General features: G+C 43.5%; 1 long non-coding RNA gene across 1 annotated transcript; it reads right to left on the bottom strand.

Annotated features, from left to right (window-relative positions):
• Positions 1 to 16,152: 16,152 nt before the first annotated feature.
• Positions 16,153 to 21,869, bottom strand: LOC117525414. Its single transcript, XR_004565041.1, has 3 exons — positions 21,805 to 21,869; positions 20,935 to 20,939; positions 16,153 to 16,182 (listed from the first exon to the last, which is right to left on the bottom strand). It is a non-coding gene; the product is annotated as an uncharacterized LOC117525414 (long non-coding RNA).
• Positions 21,870 to 26,150: the final 4,281 nt, after the last annotated feature.

Genomic DNA, 26,150 nt, shown 5'->3' with positions numbered 1-26,150 from the left:
AAGTAGGGCTAAAATGCCTTCTTTTGAAGGCAGGTTAATGTTGGGAACTGTGATTCCTGTCAAATAACTTCAGCAGCAGGGGAAATTAAAAACTAAAAGATGTTTTCACCAAATTTAGAAGAAACCCCTGGAGCAGATGATCAGTTCCAGGTGACTGTATGGTCTTTACCTTCCAACAGGAACAAAGTGGCACACAATGCACCTCAACTATTACTCATATCCACCTGATATTACTGTTTCAATACAGGTAAGGTCAACCACAGATTGTATCATATTTCTATATATGTGCAAGGTTCAGGTGGTCTGCACTGATTTGCTGGCCAACAAAATATATACTCACTGCACAGTAACTTTATAGAACTGTAATGAGCACTTTCTATTAGTAACACCAGATATCTGACCATGGAACAAACTGAGGCAGAGCAGATGTGGGCTTTGAGCTTCTGATTCAGATGGAAAAGCACTAAATGCAGTCCATTTACTTGTACAAAATGAAACACAGTCCATGAGTAACAAGTCAATGGTGCCATCTAATGGAGAGTGTCTCCCTCCATGGCTGTCCATCTTGGTGTGATTGTGACTGAGTAGGATGGAAAAGACACAAATGACAGTGAGAATCAGGACCAGTAGCAACAGTGTTAAACAACAGACAGTGAACAATGGAATAATCTGGACTTTGTCTGGCTGTGAAGTAATTTAAATAAAGAAGCAATTTGTGCAGCGTCTTCCTTACCCGGCTGTCTTGGGCTTGAGTGGTTAGGAATGACGCACTGTGACTGACGAGTGCTGTGTCTTGAAAAACTTGATATCCTCTGATGGAGCATGGAGAGTTGGCTGTGGTTGTTGTGAAAGTGTAGGAACACGGACCCACAACAGGGGGCGCAATGAACGGACAATGGAGAAGGTAAATAACAAGGTTTACTATTGTGAAACGAGCACAATAAATACAACAATCACAATTTGGGGTCGAATCCGCTGGTGTCGTGTGGGCAGGCTCGAAGGTAGGAGACGTCCGTCTCAGTCGAACCGGAACCACCCAGATCTCCTCTGCCACCGAACCCTGGAAATACTGGAACCGCCAAGTCCCGAATTCCCAGGTGGCCACTGCCTCCGCTCGTCGGATCCGGTACTGCTGGCGGGAGAGAGCAACAACACACAGGTGTGGATGCGACCGCACCCAGTAACGGAGAGGGGAGAAGCCGCCTCCACCTCTTGTCAAAGTACAGCAGGAAGGTGAGTACTTATCCAAGCAATGAAGCTATCAGTAGTCAACAGTCCTGAAAAGGTTTAACAAGTTTAGCTGGTTGTTCAGAATATAAATGCAGAGAATATTACCTCAGTCTTAGGCGATATCTCGGCACTGAGGTGGAGACGCCGTCCTCCAGATATACCTCTGTGCTGAGTGGAACAGCTGTGTCTGGTGATGGGTGACAGCTGTCACCCAGGCTACTCCCATAAGGCTCCAGGCAGGGCGCCCTCTGGTGGTGGTGGGCCAGCAGTACCTCCTCTTCAGCGGCCCACACAACAGTGGTCTTTGGTTGTGGATGTACCGGAAGCTGTGGAAATGATCCAGTAACCTAACATAGCACAAGTTCTTGCTTAAATCGTGCCAGAGCTGATTATTAACAGGTTTGCATAGAATGCTGCATTCACAGGGCTCAGGATGAGTCAATCTCAGCTCCATCCTTGACAGTCTGCTGTTAGGCAGAATCCTGACACTTACAGTGAGAGTTGGAATGATTTAACAAAAATTTGTGCATTTAGTGCAAGCCTGTCCAGTTCCAAGTGGAGCCTATATCAGCAGTTATTGGGCGAGAGGGGGGATGCACCCTGGACAGAGCGCTCGTCTGTTGCAGGGCTGACACACATACACATTCCCACCACAACTAACCTAACCTGCCTGCCTTTTGAAGTGGGAAGAAGCCAGAGGCTTAAAAATATTATTCCTTCAAATAATACTCAACCCAGGCAAGTACTGGCACAGACAGAAATACAATGTTATCGTCAGTCCTATCAAAGGAAATCACTGTCTAATTAAATAAGGCTTTACTGTTCATTTATGTCATTGGCTTGGGATATCTCTTGTTAACCTTTGTTTTGAGCTGGCTGAACATTATCTTGCTGGAAGAAACCAGAGATATTTTCCTTCTTGCACATGAATAGATCAGCAACACCTGTCAATTTTGATTACAGCTCATACATTTGCATTTTTATCACTCCAACTGTGTTGTAAATGGTTGATTTGAATAAGTCAGCCACTGAAGCGAAGACGCCTCCTGCCCGATTGTTGCAAACAATTGTCAACCCATGGAAGGTTTTCTAGAAAGAAGCTGCTGTTTGCAGCTGAAGGGGAAGTGTGTGAATAGCTGTCACAGGGATTCAGATGTGGGAGGGGCTGCTTAGCACATTTTTAGACATTTGGTCCAAGAAACTAAACAAGGCCAGGAAAAACACAGGAAACACTGTGAGAAAGACGAGCTTAGCCTGCACCCTTTGTGTCAATAAGCAAAGTGTGCAATGCATCTGCGCATGCGTGGGTCAAACGGGGGCAAAAATACCAACTACCAAACTCACACCGTTCCCATTGAATTTTGTATACAGTAGCATTAGCGGACTGTAAAAGTTAAGGCTTACAGGGATTGTTTCAAAGTCTATAAGCCTTAAGCGACACATACAGTAATGACAGGTGTGCACTGTGCTGTTTTAAAATGCTCGAACAGAATTTATAGGCTTGAAAGTTGGCTGAAAACACACGATTGCAAAGCTCCGCCGAGTCCGCACAAAGATGGAAAGAAGAAGAAATGTGGTCGTAAACCTCCGTTCATTCTACACAATTTCGCCACAGAAAAGAAAAATCCAGACGGATGCCAAAGATGGACTAAAATTGTAAGTTTCTTGCACACATTTATTTTGTCAATATCCTGAAACCATGCCGCCGTTTTTGTGCATCGGCTTATGACTGTAATGTCGCGCGAATGACGTGGCGCGTAATATTGTAAAATTGACATGTTCTATAAACAAACTGCATGCATGCACATATTATTGTATGTCTGTCAACTTATCAAAACAAACGTGACACCAAAGAGGTTATATGCGAGACCCACCTTCATTGCTTCAAGCCAGCGGAGTCGTGATTTCTCGTCCCTGCTTAGCAAATATTCTGCAGTATCCACAGTTTCAGTCTCTGGACTTCGTCTAACCATCCGTCAGTTGCCTTCAAGGGGTCAGAAATTTTTGTCCCCAACTATCAACAAGGACTGGTTATTTTCGACAGCTGCTCTCTCTTCAGCACTAATGGTAGTTTCTGTAACAATGCAGCACACGCAAGCACAGCCAGCTCTTCTTTCTGCTTCTGTCCACTCTGCCGTACGTTATCCTGGTTGTAACAGGCAATCCATGGATCTTTCAAAAACGCTTTAAATCGTCAACTTTCCAGCAGTTGACATGATTCAAATCACAGCACTCGCCATAGCGTGTGGGTTGGTAGTTGAAAAATTTAGCCTACCCATAATGCACTGCGTAGCCCGAGATGCGCACTTCGCTTATTTGAAATATATATTTTAGTGCCTCTCTTGGGCACTTACAAAAGGATGTTAACACCGCCTATGGAACAGCCTAAAGCATGCTGTAGCACTGAGAGCAAGAATAATACGAGCAGAGCACCGCACAGCGGCACAAGGCTCACTCTATGATAGACGAAGGCACAAACCGGAAATGGCACAAAAAAAATTCAGCAGTGGGGAAAAAGCCACAAACCGTTGTCGTAAAAAGCCACAAACCAACTGTAGATGAACATGAGCTTGAACGGAAATATGGGCGTCATCACAATAACTGTGTTAGCATCCTACCTTTCTGATGAGTTGAACTCAGTATTGAGAGAGGAAAACTGCTCCAACTCATTTAGGTTGTAATTACTTTCCAAGACAATAGATCCTTTTCCATTCTTTTTTTTTTTATTACCCATGATGCATCGTGCAACACCATTTTGTTAGGAAAGCCATCGTAAAGCTGAAGCGGGAATGTCAAAAATGCCATTTAAAAAATATGTAATCGGAAAACTCAGAGGCCCTCTCTCTGTGCTTCACCTCATTTGTCCAACTCAGTAATACAGAGAGTTATTTCAGGCAAAATAGCATTACATAAGCAGGGATTTATCAGCTGTCTCAAGGGTATTATTTTTTTTTTAGGAACCATATCCTCATGTGGCTTTGCTGAATAGAACAGCTGAACAACCTCATTTTTAGCATGACACTGTCTCATCCGCTGAAGCTGCTCTGACCATTTGAATGAGGGAAAAGCAGCAGCAGTAGTGAGTGATGGTGACCAGCGGGGAGCAGTGTTGTACTGGAAAACAAACTTTATTCCATTGCCTGTGAGGACACTAAATGAAAGCCTATACTGCATGTGAGTCACATATAATAAAGCTTCAGCTGAGACACATATGGATCACGAGTAAACAGTATTTCCACGTTAACATTCACTTTGTTAATGTTTGGAATATTGAGAGGACTGAACATAGTTAACCGCTGAGCTGTCTTGGTTTTATCTGGATCCAGTAAGAGATTAAAAGATAATCATATGTCCACATGATCCATGAGGTTGTGCAGCAGGCTCACAGAGAGTAAAGCCAGTGCTAATTTCCTGAACCGTGACGGTTCGCTGGGAGACCTCAGTCTCGTGGCCATTCATCCCACCCTGTTGCTCCTCATTCCTCCCGATTGCCGATTCTAAAAGTCAACAGGCTCCTAAGATCCATCAGTTCTACAGATAAGCACATATAGCTGCAGAGCGAATGAGGCGGCCGGCTTTCTTTTGCTTTTCTTTTTGGATTTCTGGACTTCATCCAGGGATTGGATGACATGAATCATGCCGTGCTAAGAAAACAATATCAGCAGCTTGTCAGCTGGAAGAATGAGCCTTCGAGTTCCCCTCGATCTCATATCTTTTGCTGGAGTGCTTAAATTCATCAGCACAGATACTGTATCACAGGCTGCACAGAGGCGATAGCAGCCTATCTTTAAATTCATCATCAACCCAATCACACTGGCTTCATGCACATCACATATTCCAGATCTGATAGCAATACAAAAGTGAGATGCGGTGGATTGCATGTAGACGTGCATCTGTGGAGGAGAAAGGCACGGCTACGCTTTGTGTTTTTGTTCTACTCTGTCAGCTCTGGCAGGGTTAGTGCTTGAACATGTAGGAGTTACTAAAAAAGATTGTTTCTCCCTCCTTATGTCACATTAAATCCTTTTGGACAGGACCAGGGCCCTGATGGAGAACACTGGGCACAGTGCTGATTAATTTGTTAATGGTCTTAACCTGGACTATCAGGAAGTCTCTTTTAATAATTGTCACAGGATTTCTAACGATTGCATCTGAAGCAGCTACAGTTTTAACCAAGACTAAGAAATATGACAACATTGCACCAATATTCACCTCACTTACATATATATGAAATGGGATTTCATGCTTTTCTTAATAACATAATAGTAGTGTGTCTTTTCTCACGTGGCAGACTTACTCTGTCTCGTGTGGAAAAAGAAGCCAGCAGGCCTGAAGGTTTTCTCTTTCAATGTACTGCATTTCTATAGCACTTTTCCATCTGAATCAGAAGCTCAAAGCTCTTGACCTGCTGCTTCCTTGAAATTGGAAAGTGGTGGCTTAAACATTAAAGATGTTTTGTGACTGGAGAGTCATAGGCTCCACTTCCTGACTAAATAAATTCTATATATACAGTTGTGGTCAGAAATTTACATCCACGTATCATGGGCATGAATGTCATGACAATTTGGGGCTTTTAATCATGTCTTTAAACTGTTCTTTTTCCAGGGTGCAATGTTTGTACAACATACGTCATGCCTTAAAACAAAAACAAGAATTGGGTGCACAGATTTTAACTTATTTTGGATTGCCTTTAATCCACACACCGCTAAAATTTCCTCAACAGCCAAAGTAAACAAGCAGCTGTGAAGAAAGTCCACTGTTTGGAAAGCTAAAAAAAACAGCTAGCCAACTGGTTGGTGAAGACCTGCCTACAGATAGCAAGTTCTTGCTATTTGGTTTGTCTGCACAGAAGACGACCCACTTCTTGCAATGGCCCTTCTTTCATCTTTCATCTCTAGGCTTTGCAAGGTCTTCTACAAATTCAAAACTTGTGAATTTCAAATTTCACAACTAAAGTGTGTGAGAAAGTGGAAGAAAATGTGTCATGTGTGCAGGACCTGGTGCAATGAAACTTTGGGGTTGACCACTTCTGGAACCTTAAAAATGATATTTGTATTGGAAACAACTTCAGATGTTTTATTATTAATGAATGTGACTGTTTAAAAGCCCATGTAGCATTTTCTCCAAATTATTATTACTTTAACATATGGGTTTGACATTGCTGTCTGAACAATGTTGACCCGTTTCCAGGCAGTATTGGTTTTGGACTTGTAACTTTGTTGATTGAAACTAGAATTGGACATCTAGAATTAGATGAAATGACATCAGAAGTCCAAGATGCACATATGAAACAGGATCAAATCAGTCAGTCAGTAGTGGGTTCCACTGAACATCACATTCAAAACTCATAAAATGTTGCCAGAAATATGAGAGGCCTGAAGCTGAATGCAGATGAACTGTGTTTCCTTTAATGTAACGTCTCTTTTCACCAGGCACTTACCCACTGTAGATGTAATAGCCACAGTAAGAAGAGACTGGAAGATGACAAGTTAAGATACCAGAGCCAGGTTATCATGGAACAGCTATGCACCTTCTCGGACCTATGCCTAATTCTGCATTTACTCATAATGACGGCAAGTCACAAATGCCACAAAGTATACGAGGTCTGTCCATAAAGTATCGTACCTTTTTTATTTTATTTTTTTTAAACTATATGGATTTGATTCATATGTTTTCATGTCAGACAAGCTTGAACCCTCGTGCGCATGCGTGAGTTTTTCCACGCCTGTCGGTGACGTCATTCGCCTGTGAGCACGCCTTGTGGAAGGAGTGGTCCCGCCCCGTCGTCAGAAATGGCGGAATGATTTGGGTTTTTTTTTCCATCAGAATTTTTTTCAGAAGCTGTTAGAGACAGGCACCTGGAAACTATTCGAAAATTTATCTGGCTTTTCTGTGAAAATTTTACGGGCTTCACAGAGAACAAGGACTGTAACTACAGCTTTAAGAACGGGCCACAATGGTGCTCGGCGCGCCGCGCTCCGAGCCGCGACAACGACTATACGGATGGCTGTGTGGAGCTGGGACCGTCGTGTGCACTTTCTCTGGTTATCACAAGAGCTGGACATCAACCATTTTCTGGCAGATTTCACTTTTAACAAGAGATTTTGCCGTGGAAAGCCGCATGGAGGCTTTGTGTGTCACGACCGATTCGCTATTCGAGCGAGACAAAGAACGCCTCCGTTTCGGCGTGTGAGAGGACAAGTTGGGACATGCCTATCTCAGCTTTCAATGCTTACCAGTCGAGTGAGTTATAAGAGAAATTGTGGAGAGCTGGGCATGTCTGAACTTGTCCTCTGACACGCCGAAACAGAGGCGTTCTTTGTCTCGCTCGAACAGCGAATCGTCGTGACGTGGGACGTGCCCGAACGCCTCTCCAGCGAGGCGTCCAGGGGCATCCGGAAAAGATGCCCGAGCCACCTCAACTGACTCCTTTCGACGTGGAGGAGCAGCAGCTCCTCCCGAGTGACCGAGCTCCTCACCCTATCTGTAAGGGAGCGCCCAGCCACCCTGCGGAGGAAAACTCATCTCGCCGTTTGTACTCGCGATCTCGTTCCTCGGTCATGAGCCAAATCTCATGACCATAGGTGAGGATTGGAACGTAGATCGATCGGTAAATTGAGAGCTTTGCCCCCCTACTCAGCTCTCTCTTCACCACGACGGTCCGATACAGCGACCGCATCACTGCAGATGCTGCACCGATCCGTCTATCGATCTCACGCTCCATCTGTCCCTCACTCGTGAACAAGACCCCGAGATACTTAAACTCCTCCACTTGAGGCAAGGACACTCCACCAACCTGAAGAGGGCAAAGCACCTTTTTCCGGTCGAGAACCATGGCCTCGGATTTGGAGGTGCTGATTCACACTCGGCTGCAAACCGCCCCAGTGCACGCTGAAGGTCCTGATTTGACAAAGCCAACAGAACCACATTGTCCGCAAACAGCAGAGACGAGATTTTGTGGTTCCCAAACCAGACCCCCTCTACACCCTGGCTGCACCTAGAAATTCTGTCCATAAAAATAAGGAACAGAACCGGTGACAAAGGGCAGCTCTGGCGGAGGCCAACGTGCACTGGAAACAGGTTTGACTTACTACCGGCAATGCGAACCAAGCTCCTGCTGCGGTCATACAGGGACCAGATAGCCCTTAGCAAAGGACCCCGTACTCCCGGAGCACTCCCCACAGGGTGCCCCGAGGGACACGGTTGAACGCCTTCTCCAGATCCACAAAACACATGTGGACTGGTTGGGCAAACTCCCATGAACCCTCGAGCACCCGATGGAGCGTGTAGAGCTGGTCCAGTGTGCCGTGACCAGGATGAAAACCACACTGCTCCTCCTGAATCCGAGGTTTGACCATCGGTCGAATTCTCCTCTCCAGTACTCTGGAATAGACCTTACCGGGGAGGCTGAGGAGTGTGATCCCCCTATAGTTGGAACACACCCTCTGGTCCCCCTTCTTAAACAGAGGGACCACCACCCTGGTCTGCCAATCCAGAGGCACTGTCCCCGATCGCCACGCGATGTTGCAGAGGCGTGTCAGCCAAGACAGCCCCACAACATCCAGAGACTTAAGGTACTCAGGATGGATTTCATCCACCCCAGGAGCCTTGCCACCGAAAATATAACATATATCTTTTAATGGTGAATAATGCACTGATTCTGTTTTGTAACAAACACAGATGGATGAAAAGGATTATGGGTAAAATGTGCCTCTGCTAACACTGATTGGTTGACATTCATTCTATGTAAACACCAACACTTTAATTTGAGGTGTGTCGTGTGTTGGTGTTTACAGATAAATGTGCTTTTGTAAAATATGCCATTTTTTATTTGTAAAAAAAAAAGGCATTTTCAAAAAAAAAAAAAAAAAAGCCAAGTTGTGATTAGATAACCATCTGATATAACCGGTGTCAAAATAAATCGAACACTGCCATGATCTCCTGGTGCCAGACATTCAATACTTAAGCTGGGTTTACACTGTGCAAGTTTTGGCCCTTTTTCAGCCAATTTTTCACTAGTGCGAGAATTTTTTTGATCGCGCTGAGTTTCAGGTTAATCCTGCGTCCTGCATTGTGTAGTATACATGGAGTAACGAGCTGCATTTAACCTCTCATGACCACCTCCTGATCAGCAATCGTATGGTCGGATGAAAATCATACCTGTTTGATGTTCTGGTCGGCCGTCATGAGGGTATCCCGCTGCTGAAACGCTACAAGCGTCCACCCTCTCACACTGTACATGTGCAAACACCAGAGAGAGCATAAATAGTGATCATCTCTTTGGGAGAGCAGCTTCTGTTCCCCCCCCCCTTCTTCAACTCATGTAAAGTCTTGTAATGTTTTTTTTTTTAACTTTGATGTCTCCCTTCGAGAGTTTTTATAAAAAAAAGTTTGTAAAAAAAAAAAAAAGCTTATGTTTACGTTTTGCTTCTGGAAGCATGAGTCTGACGTGTGGTTTTTGAATGTACAATATGTGTGAGAACATAAATCGTGTCCTGAACTTTTACACCATGTGGTTTTGAAGTACAGTTTGAGCTGCAGCCGAGTACAGTGATTGAAAATATTGTAGTGTCTGCCCAGCTTTAGGGCGAATACTGCCATGAACACTACTGGCCAGTAGAAGGCAGTAGAGACCGTGAAAACTTGCCAAAACAGAATTCCAGATAATCTGTGTCTGCTATGTTTAAGATGCGTGGAATTTAATAAACGCAAACACAAATGCAATAACATCTATAAACTCAGAATATATTCACGAGAGCTTTAGGCACAATATACAAAGAGTAATGCTGTTTTGTGGAGCCTGATCAGAGCGTCTCAAATGCATTTCTTCTGTTGTGAATGTACTGAGATACCCATAATGCACTGCTGCTGGGCACAGCATCTCCACACTAAAACCTTCAAAATTAGCACATTACTTTAAAACTCAAACATATATCTGATATTTTCACTTCATAAACCTCAGACATGACATTAATTTAAATAACTTGTCCGAAATTAGTTTGGTTAAAATTTTAACCATAAGTTAAAGCTGTATGCCTCTGGATGACTTGAGTGCCATTGCCAGCATATTAGTATGCAGGCAAAAGAAATGAGTTTTTTTTTCTTTTTTGTGACCAGTTCCCCTTTGTCTGCAGAGGATAGAGCAGTTTCTTCTGGAACCAGTTCTCCTCTGTTTACAGAGGGTAGAACTATGTATCTGCTACAAAATATTTAACAGGTAGGTGCTCAACTGATTTAAAATTTTATAAATGTTTGTAGCTATTCAGCTTTGTTTACCACGTGTTAGCGGTCTAAAAATTATCGGGCCAAAAGTTATCGGAAGATAACTGGTCCGATGATGGTTTTCAAAGTTATCTGAAAAGCTAATCCGATAATGAAAACATTATCTTCAATAATTAGCGGATTAGCGGAACTGTGCCCACCACTGCATTCTTGGCCACTGATCACGAATGTGATGATTCGGGGCAGAGGCGTCAGGTGTCCTCAAGAACTGCTGCAACCGGTTACCACACGTTACGATTAATGGCATGTGTTACTGGAGAATTATCAGGAACCACTATGCACAGTCAAGAATAATGTTGCGCGCTATAAAGCATAACAACGCATTATGTTCTCTCATGTTGTGAATGAGGCGAATTGTCTCCACACACACCCCCATATTCATCCTGCCATCAGTTGCTGAACAGTTCAGATCGCTCCAGTTTGCTCCTCAAATTCCACAGCAGAAGAACTTTGTGACTGCATGCTTAGTTGGGCTCTGTGCCCAACTGTCACACATATGCATGAGTGACAGTTATGCCCATTCTCATTGTTTGTAGTCTAAAGCTGCCCTCATGAATTCCAAAGGATGCATTGCTCAACATGAAGTGACACCAAGGAGCTTTGGCAAAGTGCCACACTTTTTTGTTTTTGGGATGTTGTTGTGCTGAATTCTATGAGGTCATCAGTTAATACTGCGAAAAAGAGCAATGTATTGCATTTTGGCCTTGAAATATTTTTACAAAGAAGTATGAATCTATGCCTTGATCCATCTCTACCTGTGTTAGATTGGGACATTTTTGCACAACTCTGTGGCCATATTCCTGATTCTGAAAGTCACAAAGGGATCATCACTCAGTAATGTCCACTCATTTGTAAGAAACAATTCATATTTAAAGATTTGTTTAAATTGACAAACCGTCGTTTTTATTTGCGCCAAAGCTGATCAAACTATATGGACATTCCAAATGGGTCTAGAGGCAAGAATCTGAACTCAATTTAATTAATTGCTATAGCACCAAATCACAACATAATTCACCCCAACAGGCTTTGCAAGGGTTAGGTCCAACCTTACCAGACACGGGGATTCAAGTTGAGATTTGGACTCGAGTCGCACAAACTGACTTCTATGGGGACATTATTGTAGCAAAAGTGTGTGTGTGTGTGTGTGTGTGTGTGTGTGTAAAAACAGATCCACAAATGCGTATAGCAATCTGTGTGTGCGCAAAAGTATTTTCAAATGTGTATTTTGATCTGTGTGTAAACAGATCCACAAATGTGTAAAAAAAAAAAAAAAATAATAATAATAATCTGTGCGTGTGTATCCGTGTGGCTGTGAAAATTAGCCCACTTGGATGTGTTCTTATACGTGACTTTTGCTACAGTTCTGCCACGTTAGATTTCTAAATGCGTGTAGCGATTTGTGTGTGTGCGTGGAGACTTCTGTGTGCCTCCACCAGAGAGCGCAAGCACCAATGACATCACTCGTCGTTGTCGTTTTAAGCCTGGCTGGTCGCTCGAAGAGATCAAAATACACATTTGCAAATACTTTTCCTACAGTAATGGCCCCATAAATGTCCAAAACACAAATGTCAGACCTGCCAGATTTGTCATATATATATATATACACAACCCCTGGCAAAAATTATGAATCACCGGCCTCGGATGATGTTCATTCAGTTGTTTAATTTTGTAGAAAAAAAGCAGATCACAGACATGACACAAAACTAAAGTCATTTCAAATGGCAACTTTCTGGCTTTAAGAAACACTATAAGAAATCAAGAAAAAAGATTGACAGTCAGTAACGGTTACTTTTTTAGACCAAGCAGAGGAAAAAAATATGGAATCACTCAATTCTGAGGAATAAATTATGGAATCACCCTGTAAATTTTCATCCCCAAAACTAACACCTGCATCATATCAGATCTGCTCGTTGACATTGACCCTATGTGTCTTTTTGCAAGGAATGTTTTCACAGTTTTAGCTCTATGGCAAGATGCATTATCATCTTGAAAAATGATTTCATCATCCCCAAACATCCTTTCAATTGTCCAAAATATCAACGTAAACTTGTGTATTTATTGATGATGTAATGACAGCCATCTCCCCAGTGCCTTTACCTGACATGCAGCCCCATATCATCAATGACTGTGGAAATTTACATGTTCTCTTCAGGCAGTCATCTTTATAAATCTCATTGGAACGGCACCAAACAAAAGTTCCAGCATCATCACCTTGCCCAATGCAGATTCGTGATTCATCACTGAATATGACTTTCATCCAGTCATCCACAGTCCATGATTGCTTTTCCTTAGCCCATTGTAACCTTGTTTTTTTCTGTTTAGGTGTTAATGATGGCTTTTGTTTAGCTTTTCTGTATGTAAATCCCATTTCCTTTAGGCGGTTTCTTACAGTTCGGTCACAGACGTTGACTCCAGTTTCCCATTCGTTCCTCATTTGTTTTGTTGTGCATTTTTCGATTTTTGAGACATATTGCTTTAAGTTTTCTGTCTTGACGCTTTGATGTCTTCCTTGGTCTACTAGTATGTTTGCCTTTAACAACCTTCCCATGTTTGTATTTGGTCCACAGTTTAGACACAGCTGACTGTGAACAACCAACATCTTTTGCAACATTGCGTGATGATTTACCCTCTTTTAAGAGTTTGATAATCCTCTCCTTTGTTTCAATTGACATCTCTCGTATTGGAGCCATGATTCATGTCAGTCCACTTGGTGCAACAGCTCTCCAAGGTGTGATCACTCCTTTTTAGATGCAGACTAATGAGCAGATCTGATATGATGCAGGTGTTAGTTTTGGGGATGAAAATTTACAGGGTGATTCCATAATTTTTTCCTCAGAATTGAGTGATTCCATATTTTTTTCCTCTGCTTGGTCTAAAAAAGTAACCGTTACTGACTGCCACAATTTTTTTCTTGATTTCTTATAGTGTTTCTTAAAGCCAGAAAGTTGCCATTTGAAATGACTTTAGTTTTGTGTCATGTCTGTGATCTGCTTTTTTTCTACAAAATTAAACAACTGAATGAACATCCTCCGAGGCCGGTGATTCCATAATTTTTGCCAATAAAATATGATGCAGGGGTGGTGGCCAAGTGGTTAATGCACTTGATTTCAGTGCAGAAGGTTCCGGGTTCAAATCCCACCCCTGCGACATTTCTCCATGTAATGAGTTGCATCAGGAAGGGCATACAGCGTAAAACCTGTGCCAATTCCACATGCAGATCCACCTTGGATTTGCTGTGGCGACCCCGAGTGCAAACAAGGGAGCAGCCGAAGGGACTTACTATATATAAAATATGACACTCTTACTATCTAATCTCTGATGCTCTTCATTCTATCCTGTCCAGTAGCCTGTTCTGTGCAGGTTGGCTACTTTTTAAAGAGGATTATCATGGGATGTCTCGTATTCATTCACACTGCAGTATCTCAGGACCTTTCTAATGCTTGGAGGCACATCCACAGTGTAATTATTTATTTATTGTGTTCCTTCACACTCACCACATCTGGAGTGCCGCAGTGGGCTAGTATGTTAGTTGTGAGCTTTATTTTATGTGCTTCAGTATACAGGAATGTTTAGCTTAATGTTTCCTTAAAACACCTTTCTTCTTTTAAACATTGAGTTAATTCCATACAAGTGTGAACACATGCAAGTTACAGGCCTTTGCTGCAACATACATTCAAGCAGTAAGCATCAGACATTCAAAATGAAGCCACGCAGAAGAAGCAAACAGTTGAGGTTGGCTCCAGAATGGAGCACATTGCCATAGACACCCATGTTAAAATGTCCAACTTTAGAGAAAAACATGTTTATAGCTTGGTACAAAAACTGGTTTTGGTCTCTCTACCTAATTTCTTCCTCCATAACATGTGTATGTGGAGTCAACATTTTCTAACTTCTTAGTTTAAGGCGTTTTAAGCCATAAAGTTATGCATAATTAGGAGTGTAGCCACTTTGAGTGACAGCTCATTTTGATGCTGATATAAGGTCAGAGGTCCAGTAGAAACTGTCGTTGCTAGCTGCTGTGGAAGACTGTTCCTGTTCTTTGAGCATTTTATGACAAATATCTGTAAGAATATGGCTAATTGTCCAAATGATGCATCTAAGACATTTGTGCTTCAGTATTTCCATTGAGTGACATTTTCTTTCTTGCTTAATTTTATATGCTAGCAGAATTAGCATTTTTTTTAGTGGGTATTGGGAGCTTAATGATAGCAGTGTTGGGAAAGTGTAAGTACACGGACCCACAACAGGGGGCGCAAATGAACGGACAATGGAATAGGTCAAATAACAACACTTTACTGTTGCGAACGTGCACAACAAACACAACAGATTACACAATAGATCAGAGGTCAAATTACAAGGTGTTGTGTGGGCAGGCTCGAAGATAGGAGACGCCTGTCCAAAGCAGAACCGGAACCACACGATTTCCTCCGCCACCAGACCCCGGGAATACTGGAGCCGCCAAGTCCCGAACTCCCAGGTGGCCACTGCCTCCGCGTGTCGGACCTGGTACTGCTGGCGAGGAACAAAAACACAATTAAACGTGGGTGCGTCTGCACCCAGCAATCTGCACGGCAGGGAAGCTACCTCCACCTCTCGTTGGAGAAAAAGTCTGTTATCACTCACAAAAATCACAAAAAGGGCTTTCTATCAAGCAGTCAGGCTGAGGATATTACCTTTCAGGTAGAACGATATCTCGGCAAAGAGGTGGAGATGACGTCTTGCTGATATACCGATGCAGATCAGATGAGTGGTGACAGCTGTCACAGGTGATGAGTGTCAGCTGTCACCCCGGCTGCTCCTGTGAGGCGGCAGCGCCCTCTGGTGCCTGGAGCCCGCACTCCAGGCAGGGTGCCCTCTGGTGGTGGTGGGCCAGCAGTACCTCCTCTTCAGCGGCCCACACAACAAGCAGGTTCAGTTAATGAACAATTTCTGAGTCAGGTCATAATTTTTAATGCCTGACCAAAGAAAACTGTTTTGAAAAATAACTCCCATTCCTCGAACCAAGATTTGCTTGTTCAGTAACTTGAACATGGAGGCATGTCCAGGCTTCATTTGTCACACCCAGGTCTCACCCACAGTCCAACTCTTCATCAAACATGGATTGGTCATGATATAGGTAGAGTAAGCACTACCACCATCACAGCACCGGCAGCAGTAAATTTTGGGTTTGATATGGGCACTTTAAAGAATCCTTTGAACATTGTGAACAATATGAGACAATTTGCCTTCCATATTACTATAGAAGAATGCTAACATTTCTCTCCAAGTGTAGCTGATGTTGGACTAATGGACTAAGGATTTGTTTTCAGGCTTAAATCATTGGGTTCATGTTCTGCAATGAAATAGAACTCTGATGCAGAAAGACCTGGAATTGAATGCTGGGCTATCAGTTTGTAGTTCAACTGCTATGCCACTGATCCATCTGGTTGATATTTAGGAGTATTGCCATTGGGAGGTGATGGTCTAATGGTTAGAGCAGTGGGTTCATGACCAGAGGTTCCTCTTTTTGATTGCCTGTCACCATATAGGCCTAGCAAGCTGTCAGTGAATATGACAATCTGCTGACACAAAGAAGTTGGGTGTCAACACACTTTCAGTAGCATTGACCATTTTCGCTTAGCAGGGCCTAGCTCATGTGCTTTATTTTTAGTGTTTGTTTAGCATTACTTTCTTTCAAATATTTTTATTAGCGGCATGAACAGTATTAAAACATGCATTTTGACTGTTTTTTTTTATATTATACAGAGTGCAACGTAAAGTGCATAAATAGAAAATAAACAAATGCGCTTCAAGTATTAACGAGGCTTGCTAAGTAAACAAATATAAATATCACTCACACTTCCATTGCCTCCTCAGTAATAATATTGAAAAGTAAATATATAAAAAAATCAAAATTGAACTTAACATCCTATTACTCCACAAATATTAATACCAGAACATAGAACCCCCTGACACCCTCCCTTACCCACTCCTTACTGCACATGCTAGCCATTTTCTAGAAACGATAACAAGGGCTGCCAAATCCTATTGAAAATGTTTGTCATTATTAAGTGAATATCGTATTCTGTCAAGGTGTAATGTATCTGTCAGTTCTGTGACCCACATCATAAATGTGGGAGTGTCACTGCCTTTCCAAAACTGTAGAATGAGCTTCTTTGCAATAACTAAAGAGTATGCTACAAAACACAGTTGTGCATGGTTCATATTCCTTGTTTCTTTTGAGACCCCAAGTACAATGAGCATTGGATTGGGGGATATTCTGACTTTTAGAACTTTTGATAGAAAATCAAAAATATTGCTCCACAATGGCTGTAACTTAGAGCAGAGTAGGAATGAAGTAATGTGCCTTGCTCCGTCATACATTTTTCACACAAAGGTGCACTTGTTGGGTAAATTTTATGAATTTTCAATCTTGAATAATGTAACCTATGCACAATCTTGTATTGTATTAAGCAGTGACGAGCATTTATTGAAATATTACTTATATTGAATAAAGCCTGTTTCCAAATTTCTTCACTAATAGCTACCCCAAATTCCTCCTCCCACTCTGCTTTGATATGAACAGTCGATGGATTACCTACTTCTTTGAGTATACTGTAAATTGCAGATATTCTCAACTCGGGGCCTGTGCTTTCACTTAGACATCTATCCAATATATCTGGAACAATATTTTGGTATTGTGGTATAAAAGACCTGATATAATTTCGTATTTGTAAATACCTAAAGAAATGACTGTTTGGTAATCCAAATCTTTCTTGTAATTGTTGAAATGTCAACAAAGAGTTGTCCAAATAAAGGTCTTTAATCACACACAGGCCCAATTCTCTCCATAAATTTAAAGCTCCATCTGTACATGAAGGGTGAAACGAAGGGTTGGATGAGATAGGTAGGTACAGCGAAAATGTTTTAAGTTTCAAGTGTTTTAACATCTGTTTCAAAACTCTCACTGTATTACTAATGATAGGATTATTATTATAATGCTCACCAGTCTGTGGTGTAGGAGAAAGCAGTATTGCCCCCATAGAGAATGGAAGACAATCCTCTCATTCCATCTGCAGCCCTTTAGGGATCAGGGCTGTATTATCAAGAAGACAAGAGATTATTATGTTTACAGCCCAATAGTAATGCATAAAGCTAGGAAGGGATTGACCTCCAAGAATTTTGTGTTTTATACATAAAGCTAGGAAGGGATTGACCTCCAAGAATTTTGTGTTTTATAAGGTGTTCTTTTTTTATTCTATGGGCTTTGTAATTCCAAATGAAAGGCATAATAATCGAATTAATTTTTTTAAAAAAGGTCTTTGACAAAAACACGGGTACATTTTGTAGCAAATACAAAAATTGTGGGAGGAATACCATTTTTATTGCATTCACCCTGCCTACAAGTGAAATGGGAAGTGTTTTCCAAAGCAGAATATTATCTTTCAGCTTTTCTAGCAATGGGGTGAAGTTATTGCTTAAAAGTGAGCCATAAGATTTTGTTATTGTTATACCTAATTATGTAATTTTTTGTGAGGCCACTTTAAAAGGGAGAGATGCAAGCCAATCAGACCGGTCCAAACTTACAGGCAGTAGCTCACTTTTACCCCAGTTAATCCTATACTCGGAAAGTTCCAAATTCGTTGATAACTAAAAGAATAGCTGGGATAGAAATCTGTGGTTGTGTCACATATAATAAAATGTTGTCCGCGTATAAAGAAATTTTATTCAATGTATATTTTGTGTTATAACCATGTATTTGAGGATGTCTATGAATAGATTCTGCCAGGGGTTCTAGTGCCAGTGAGAAGAGTAATGGACTTAAAACACAACCCTGCCTTGTACCTCTCCAGAGCTTAAATTGGGAGGATAATGTTTGGTTTGTACGTATTTTGGCTGAGGGGTCCTTGTAGAGCACTTTAATCCATGAGATGAAATTATTTCCCAGTTCAAACTTTTCCAAAACAGCAAAGAGGTAAGGCCATTCAAGTTGGTCGAATGCCTTTTCGGCATCTAAACTAAGCAGTACTAATTCCTGTTGCATTCTGGGAGAGTAAATTATGTTGAACAAACGCCTAAGATTACTATGTGAGCACCTGTCTCAGACAAAGCCAGTCTGATCAGAGTCGACCAGTTTCCCAATCACTTTGCTGAGTCTTTTTGCCAAGATTTTAGCCAGGATTTTCTGATCTGAATTTAACAGTGAGATTGGTCTATATGAAGCTACTTGTTCTAAATCTTTCCCTTTTTTAGGGAGAACAGTAATCGTTGCTTCATTTAGAGTTGGCGGCAAGCACCCCACCTCGTATGCATTGTTGTACATTTTAAGTAAATATGGAGTCAATTTCAGCTTAAGATGTTTATAGAATTCATTGCCTATCCCGTCGGGGCCTGGACATTTGCCATTCTTCAAGGAGTCTATTGATTTATTTATTTCCTCACATGTAATTTTAGCATTAAGGGCACTTTGATCTGTTTGATTAAGTACAGGTAGATTACATTTATCTAAAAAATGCTGCATGCTGTTGGGGGCAGCAGTGGCACATGATGTATAAAGGGATTCATAGAACAATTTAAAACAATCATTTATATTCTTGTGATTTGTTGCCAATTCTCCAGTACTTGACCTAATTTTATGAATTGATCTGTCACTCCAGTTTTTTTTAGTTGTCTAGCTAGGAGTCTTTGTGGCTTATCTCCAAATTCAAAATAATTTTGTTTCATATAGGTAAAAGTCCTTTTAATGTTATTGGATAAGATCTGATTCAGCTTGTACTTTAGAGCACAAATAGAATTATATTTATCCCAAGAAGGTGAACGAGCATTATCATTCTTAAATTTTGTATCTGTTGTTCCAGTTTCACTTGTTCTGCAGTGATTTGCTTCCTCTGACCAACCTGAAAAGAAATTATGCAACCTCTGATGTATGCCTTATAGGTTTCCCAGAGAGTAGCTTGTGAGGTATCTTCCAAATCATTTGTATCAAAAAATACATTAGTGTGTAGATTTAAGTAATCTTTGAATTATGTATTATTTAAAAGTTGAGGGTCAACCTCCAACCCCTCTCTGAGTTCACTAAGTCGCCTATTTTAAAAGTGAAAGTCACTGGGCAGTGATCCGATATAATTATGTTATGATATTTGGATTCACTGATGGCAGGAAGTATTTGACCATCAACCAAAAAATAATCAATCCTTGAATATACATTGTGTACTTGAGAGTGGAAAGGGTACTCTCTCCCAGTTGGGTTGAGAGTCCGCCAATCATCGCATAAATTTGAATTTTTCATAAATGCTTTAACCAGATCCCTTGCTTTAAAATGTATTACTTTTCGAGTTTGTGATTTGTCTAAATATGGATCAAGCACCCAATTAAAATCACCACCTATGATTAATTGCACATTAGGAATGTCAGGTATTAGGCTAATGATTTTTCTAAAGAATTCACAATCATCAAAATTAGGACCATAAATATTCACCATAATTATTGGATTGGCGTGCAGCTCTCCCGTAACCAACACATATCTCCCATTTTTTATCCACTACCGTATGTCTGTTTGAAAGCAACTCCTTTTTTAATGAGAATAGCCACCCCCCTAGCTTTGGCTGAAAATGCTGAATGATATACCTGATTGATCCATTTGCATCATAATTTATTATGCGCATCATTTTTTAAATGAGTCTCTTGTAAGAATATAATGTCTGCTTTGAGGCTTTTAAGATGGGTTAAGACTTTTCCTCGCTTCACAGGCTCATTAACACCTTTCACATTCCAGGTACAGTAGGTCACAGAACCACTTCTATCATTTCCTACATATTGACTTTGTGTTGACATAAAACATTACCACGTTTATTTGTTATGTGCATGTGCAGTCCCTCCCCCTCCCCATTTGTAAAACCCCACTGAACAAAAAACAGAGCAAAACATAACACGTAAATACTGCATCCTAAAAAACGGGGGATGCCACGACTATAAAAAGGTAAGAAAAACCAAACTAAAACTAAGCTCTTTATCTTAACTTCCAAAACCACAATCAAAGACAACTGCAGCTGCTCGTAGTCTCATTGGACAAAGCATAACAATGCGTAACAAATGTCCCTCTACAGTGAATAAACATCTTTATGGCGTGAGATTCAAATATAAACGTAAGAGTGAGTACCATACCTTCCCCGAGCCCAGATTATATAATGCAAAAGTCCGCCGTGTGCGCTTCAGTGCCTCTCGTCACTTTTTTCTCTCCACGCACCTCGGTGTCCTCACGTCACTGTCTCTCTCCAGTCACCGTCTTTCTGCTGTACCAAAGTGTTCCTGTGTGTAATGATAGGCTTTGTCCGCATCCGTGAACATAAGCTCTGATCCATTGTGAGTCACTCTGTCTGGCGGGGTACAAGAGGCCGAATCTCACCCTGGGCTGGCCGGGGTAAACGCAGCACGACGTTTCACCACTTCTGGGGGCAGATCTCGAAAAATATAGATGGGGTCCTCTCCAATCTTCAGAGTACCTTTCAGTGATACTTTACGTAGAATCTCATCCAAGGTGTGACAGTAATGTACTCTGGCAATAAGATGTCTCGGGGGACGTCATCTCCCGAGTGCGCGCACCCTGCTCTGTACGCGTGGTCCAGCAGTGGAGGCTCGGACAGATCCAGGGTCTCTTGTAACAACTGTGACACAAAACTGCTCACCCGCTGACCGTGTTGTCTGCCCTCTTTTACCCCGACCACCCTAATATTTTGTGTCCTGGAGTGGCCCGGCCCATGCACTTCTCCGAGAGCTCCTCCAGTTTGCTTGATAGGTGCTTAACTTTGTTCTCCAATTCGGCAACAGTGTAACCTGTGCCCTCGGCCACCTCCACCATTTCTTTAAGCTTATCATCATGCTCGTCCAGGCGCTTCGTCAAAGAGGAGATGGCTGCATCATTATCGGCCCTCAGTGCAGCAATTTCACCTCGTAGTGTGCTACAAATGTCGGTTTTTGCCTGAGATAAGTCTGAGCGCAAGGCAGCTATAGCATGCAGCACTTGTTGGTTACTCGTCCCGTCCATATTAGCCCGGGCCTCGCTGCCCCTCCCGGAGGTTTCATCTGCGCTCCCCTCATCAGTCCCCACTGACTTCAAAGTTCCTTTTTTAGGCGGCATATTCAGTGTTCACAAGTAGTATTTGGTTTATAACTGTAGCAGGTTAAATGACCGACAGATTAACACATACTTTGTTGAATTTTGAAGCTTTTACTCGGTTTAGCTGCAGAGCCGAAACACTTTGCGACTTACTCTCGCATGGCCGGAACCGGAAGTCCATTTAGCATTACTTTCACGTGTTATCTCCAAGTCTGTCGTCATGGAGGAGCATGAAAATTTCAGGAATATGACAGTCCCACAGATATAAAAAATGTCTCACTTTAAGGGTCATTACCAACATTGGAAACCTGTGCTGGGGCCCTGGCGAGGCTCATGGAGAAAGCCGCCAAAGTTTGATTTTGGACAAGTGTGACCACTAAGAGTTGTGGAGAAAATGATGACTGTGGACGGCTGTGTTTGTGATCTCAGGGGTAGAGCTATGGTGTGGACACGGGACTTGCAACAACTACATTTTGGCAGGCTTGCCACCTCAGGCTTTCTTTGAACTAGTTTTATGTTACTGCTCTTTAATTTCTGTATTTTGATCTTATTTTGTTATCGCTGTAAAGCACTTTGTGATGTTATCTTTAAAGATGCTGTACAAATAAACTTTACTTACTTACTTACAGCTACCGGCTGTTCATGTTAGTGATGTTACCTGCTGTCACAGCACTTACAGGTAACTCCAGACTGTCTTTGATCATCCTGGAGCTGATCAATGGGTGAGCCTTTGCCATTCTGGTTATTCTTCTATCCATTTTGATGGTTGTTTTCCATTTTCTTCCACGCGTCTCTTTTTTTTGTTGGTCCATTTCAAAGCACTGGAGATCATTGTAGAGGAACAGCCTATAATCTTTTGCACCTGCGTATACGTTTTCCCCTCTCCGATCAACTTTTTAGTCAAACTATGCTGTTTTTCTGAACAATGTCTTGAACATCCCATTTTCCTCAGGCTTTCAAAGCAAAAAGCATGTTCAACAGGTGCTGGCTTCATCCTTAAATAGGGGACACCTGATTCACACCTGTTTGTTCTACAAAATTGACGAACTCACTGACTGAATGTCACACTACTATTATTGTGAACACCCCCTTTTCTACCTTTTTTTTTACTAATAGCACAACTTCATAGCCTTAAGAGTGTGCATATCATGAATGCTTGGTCTTGTTGGATTTGTGAGAATCTACTGAATCTACTGGTACCTTGTTTCCCATGTAACAATAAGAAATATACTCAAAACCTGGATTAATCTTTTTAGTCATAGCACTACTATTATTCTGAACACTACTGTAAATTGGTTGGCCAACCTTGGAAAATTCAGGCAAAAACAAATAATGCACTCCCTATGGTGGTGCATAAGTACCTGCATGCAGTTGGGAGAATTGATAGCCAGTTGGACTACAGACATCAGATGTCCGGGTGAGCAGTACTGTCATGGTAATAGTTGTTGTGCTTCCTGTGACTGATAAATGTAGACTTATTCACTAACAATAAGTCATCAGTGACTGTTTCAAGTGTTGGGGAATTGAATTTGACCAGGTTTGATGTATGTGCAGACATATGTGGAAGTGAGCATGTAATATGGCTCTTTCATTCCATTCACCTCTAGAATGGTGATGATTGATGGGAATCAGTTATTTTGGCCATTTGAGAGTCCTGTAAACCTGGTGACATGTGTAAAATGAAAAGGTACAATTGTGCACTGGGAGTCTCCTGCTGGCAGATGGTACCATGTCATTTGATTACAGTTCCCTGAGAAAATAACATATGGCCAAAAGAAAGATCATGTTGGGAAAGTGTAGTGACACGGACCCACAACAGGGGGCGTAAATGAACGGTCAATAGATGAGCCAAAAGGTAACAGTTTAATGTTGTGAATGTGCACAACGAAATACAGACAATCACAGAATTTGATATCAGGCAATATACAGAGGTGACGTGTGGGCAGGCTCGAGGATAGAAGACGTCTGTCCAGAAAAGAGTCGGGCCCCACACGATTTCCAGTAGCTACAGAAAATTCCTGCAAACACTCAGAGCACAAATACAAGTGCGTTTGGTACCGAACAGAATGGTAGAGAGTTTACCTATAGGGTAGACGATATCTCGGCAGGGAGGTGGAGTTGCTGCCCGGCTTTTATGGAGATGGTTTGTGGTTGATGAGTGACAGCTGGTGATGAGTAACAGCTGTCACTCCCGGCTGCTCCTGCAAGGTGGCTGCGCCCTCTCGTGCCTGAAGCCCGCACTTCAGGCAGGACGCCCTCTGGTGGTGGGCCAGCAGTACCTCCTCTTCAGAGGCCCACACAACAGGACCCCCCCTCAACGGGTGCCTCCTGGCTTGTCCGGGTGATAGGTGTAGAAGTCAGCCAGCAGGGCCGGGTCCAGGATGAAGCTCCTCTTCACCCAGGAGTGCTCTTCAGGTCCATAACCCTCCCAGTCTACCAGATACTGGAAGCCCCGGCCCCGTCGACGAACGTCCAAGAGCCTGCGCACCGTCCATGCAGGCTCACTGTCGATGATCCGGGCAGGATGCGGCGCCGGTCCGGGGGTGCAGAGGGGTGAGGTATGGCAGGGCTAGATACGGGACACGTGGAATACAGGATGAATCCGCAGTGAAGCAGGAAGTTGCAGCTTCACTGCAGCCGGACTGAGGACTTTGAGGATCTTGTAAGGTCCAGTGAAACGGTCCTTGAGATTTTGCGAGTCCACGTGGAGCGGGATGTCCTTTGTAGACTACCAAACCTCCTGCCCGGGCTGGTATGCAGGGGCCGGGGAATGCCGGCGGTCCGCATGGGCCTTGGCCCTCGTCCAGGCTTCGAGCAGGGCAGAGCGGGCAGTGCGCCACACCCGACGGCACCTCCTCAAGTGGGCCTGGACCCAGGGCACGCCGACCTCTCCCTCCGTGAGCGGAAATAACAGGGGCTGGTACCCCAAACACACCTCGAAAGGGGAGAGGCCGGTGGCAGATGAGATTTGACTATTATGAGCATACTCGATCCAGGCCGTCAGGTGTGCAGAGGTCATTCAGCGGATGGCCTGCTCCAGCTCTTGGTTCTCCTGCTCTGCCTGTCTGTTCGTCTGGGGATGGTACCCGGACGAAAGGCTTACGGTGGCCCCCAGTTCCCTACAGAAACTACTCCAGACTTGCGAGGAGAACTGGGGACCACGGTCGGAGATGATGTCTGAAGGAATCCCATGCAGACGTACGACATGGTGGACCAGGAGGTCTGCTGTCTCCTGGGCCGTTGGGAGCTTCGGGAGGGCAACGAAGTGGGCCGCCTTGGAGAACCGGTCCACTATCGTCAGGATGGTATTCATGCCCTGGGATGGCGGGAGGCCCGTGACGAAGTCCAGGCCGATGTGGGACCAGGGGCGATGAGGCACCGGTAGCGGCTGGAGGAGTCCTTGTGTCTTTTGGTGAGCCACCTTGCCCCTGGCGCAGGTGGTACAGGCCTGGACGTATTCCCGGATGTCGGCCTCCATGGACGCCCACCAGAAGCGCTGCCGGACCACTGCCATGGTTCTTCGCACCCCTGGGTGACAGGAGAGCTTGGAACCGGGACAGAAGTCCAGGACTGCAGCTCTGGCCTCTGGTGGGACGTAGAGCTTGTTCCTAGGGCTGGTTCCCGGGTTCCGTGCCAGGGCCTCCCGGAAGGTCTTTTCCACGTCCCAGGTGAGGGTGGCCACGATAGTGGACTTGGGGATGATGGTTTCCGGTGGATCCGACAGCTCGGTTTTGACTTCCTCTTCGTGTACCCGGGACAAGGCGTCATGTCGTTGATTCTTGGTCCCGGGACGGTAGGTGATCTGGAAGTCAAAACGCCCGAAGAACATTGACCAGCGGGCTTGCCTGGGGTTCAGACGCTTGGCGGTCCGGATGTACTCCAGATTCCGATGGTCCGTGAAAACCGTGAAAGGTACTGCAGCTCCCTCCAACAGGTGTCTCCACTCCTCAAGAGCCTCTTTCACCGCCAGGAGCTCCCGATTGCCGACGTCATAGTTCCTCTCTGCCGGGGTCAACCTGCGGGAGAAATAGGCACGGGGTGGAGGACCTTATCGGACTCCCTGCTCTGGGACAGCACGGCTCCTATCCCTGAGTCAGAGGCGTCCACTTCAACTATAAACTGGCGGCTAGGATCGGGCTGCACCAGAACTGGTGCAGTCGAAAACTGGCGTTTCAAGTCCCTAAACACGGCCTCACACCGATCTGACCAGGTGAAGGGGACCTTAGAGGAGGTCAGGGCTGTCAGGGGACTAACCACCTGACTGTAGCCCTTAATGAACCTCCTGTAGAAATTTGCAAAGCCGAGGAACTGTTGCAGCTTCCTACGGCTTGTTGGTTGGGGCCAATCTCTCACCGCCGCAACCTTGGCCCGATCAGGGGCGACGGAGTTGGAGATTATGAACCCCAGGAAGGACAAAGAAGTGCGCATTTCTCACTCTTCACAAACAGCCGGTTCTCCAACAACCGCTGCAGGACCTGACGTACATGCTTAACATGAGTCTCAAGATCCAGGGAAAAGATGAGGATATCGTCTAGATATACGA

The sequence above is a fragment of the Thalassophryne amazonica genome, chromosome 14 (genome assembly GCF_902500255.1).
Source record: "Thalassophryne amazonica chromosome 14, fThaAma1.1, whole genome shotgun sequence".
Lineage (NCBI taxonomy): Eukaryota > Metazoa > Chordata > Actinopteri > Batrachoidiformes > Batrachoididae > Thalassophryne > Thalassophryne amazonica.
The sequence above is the reverse complement of the archived record's forward strand: the minus strand, read 5'-3'. Positions and strand labels throughout refer to the sequence as shown.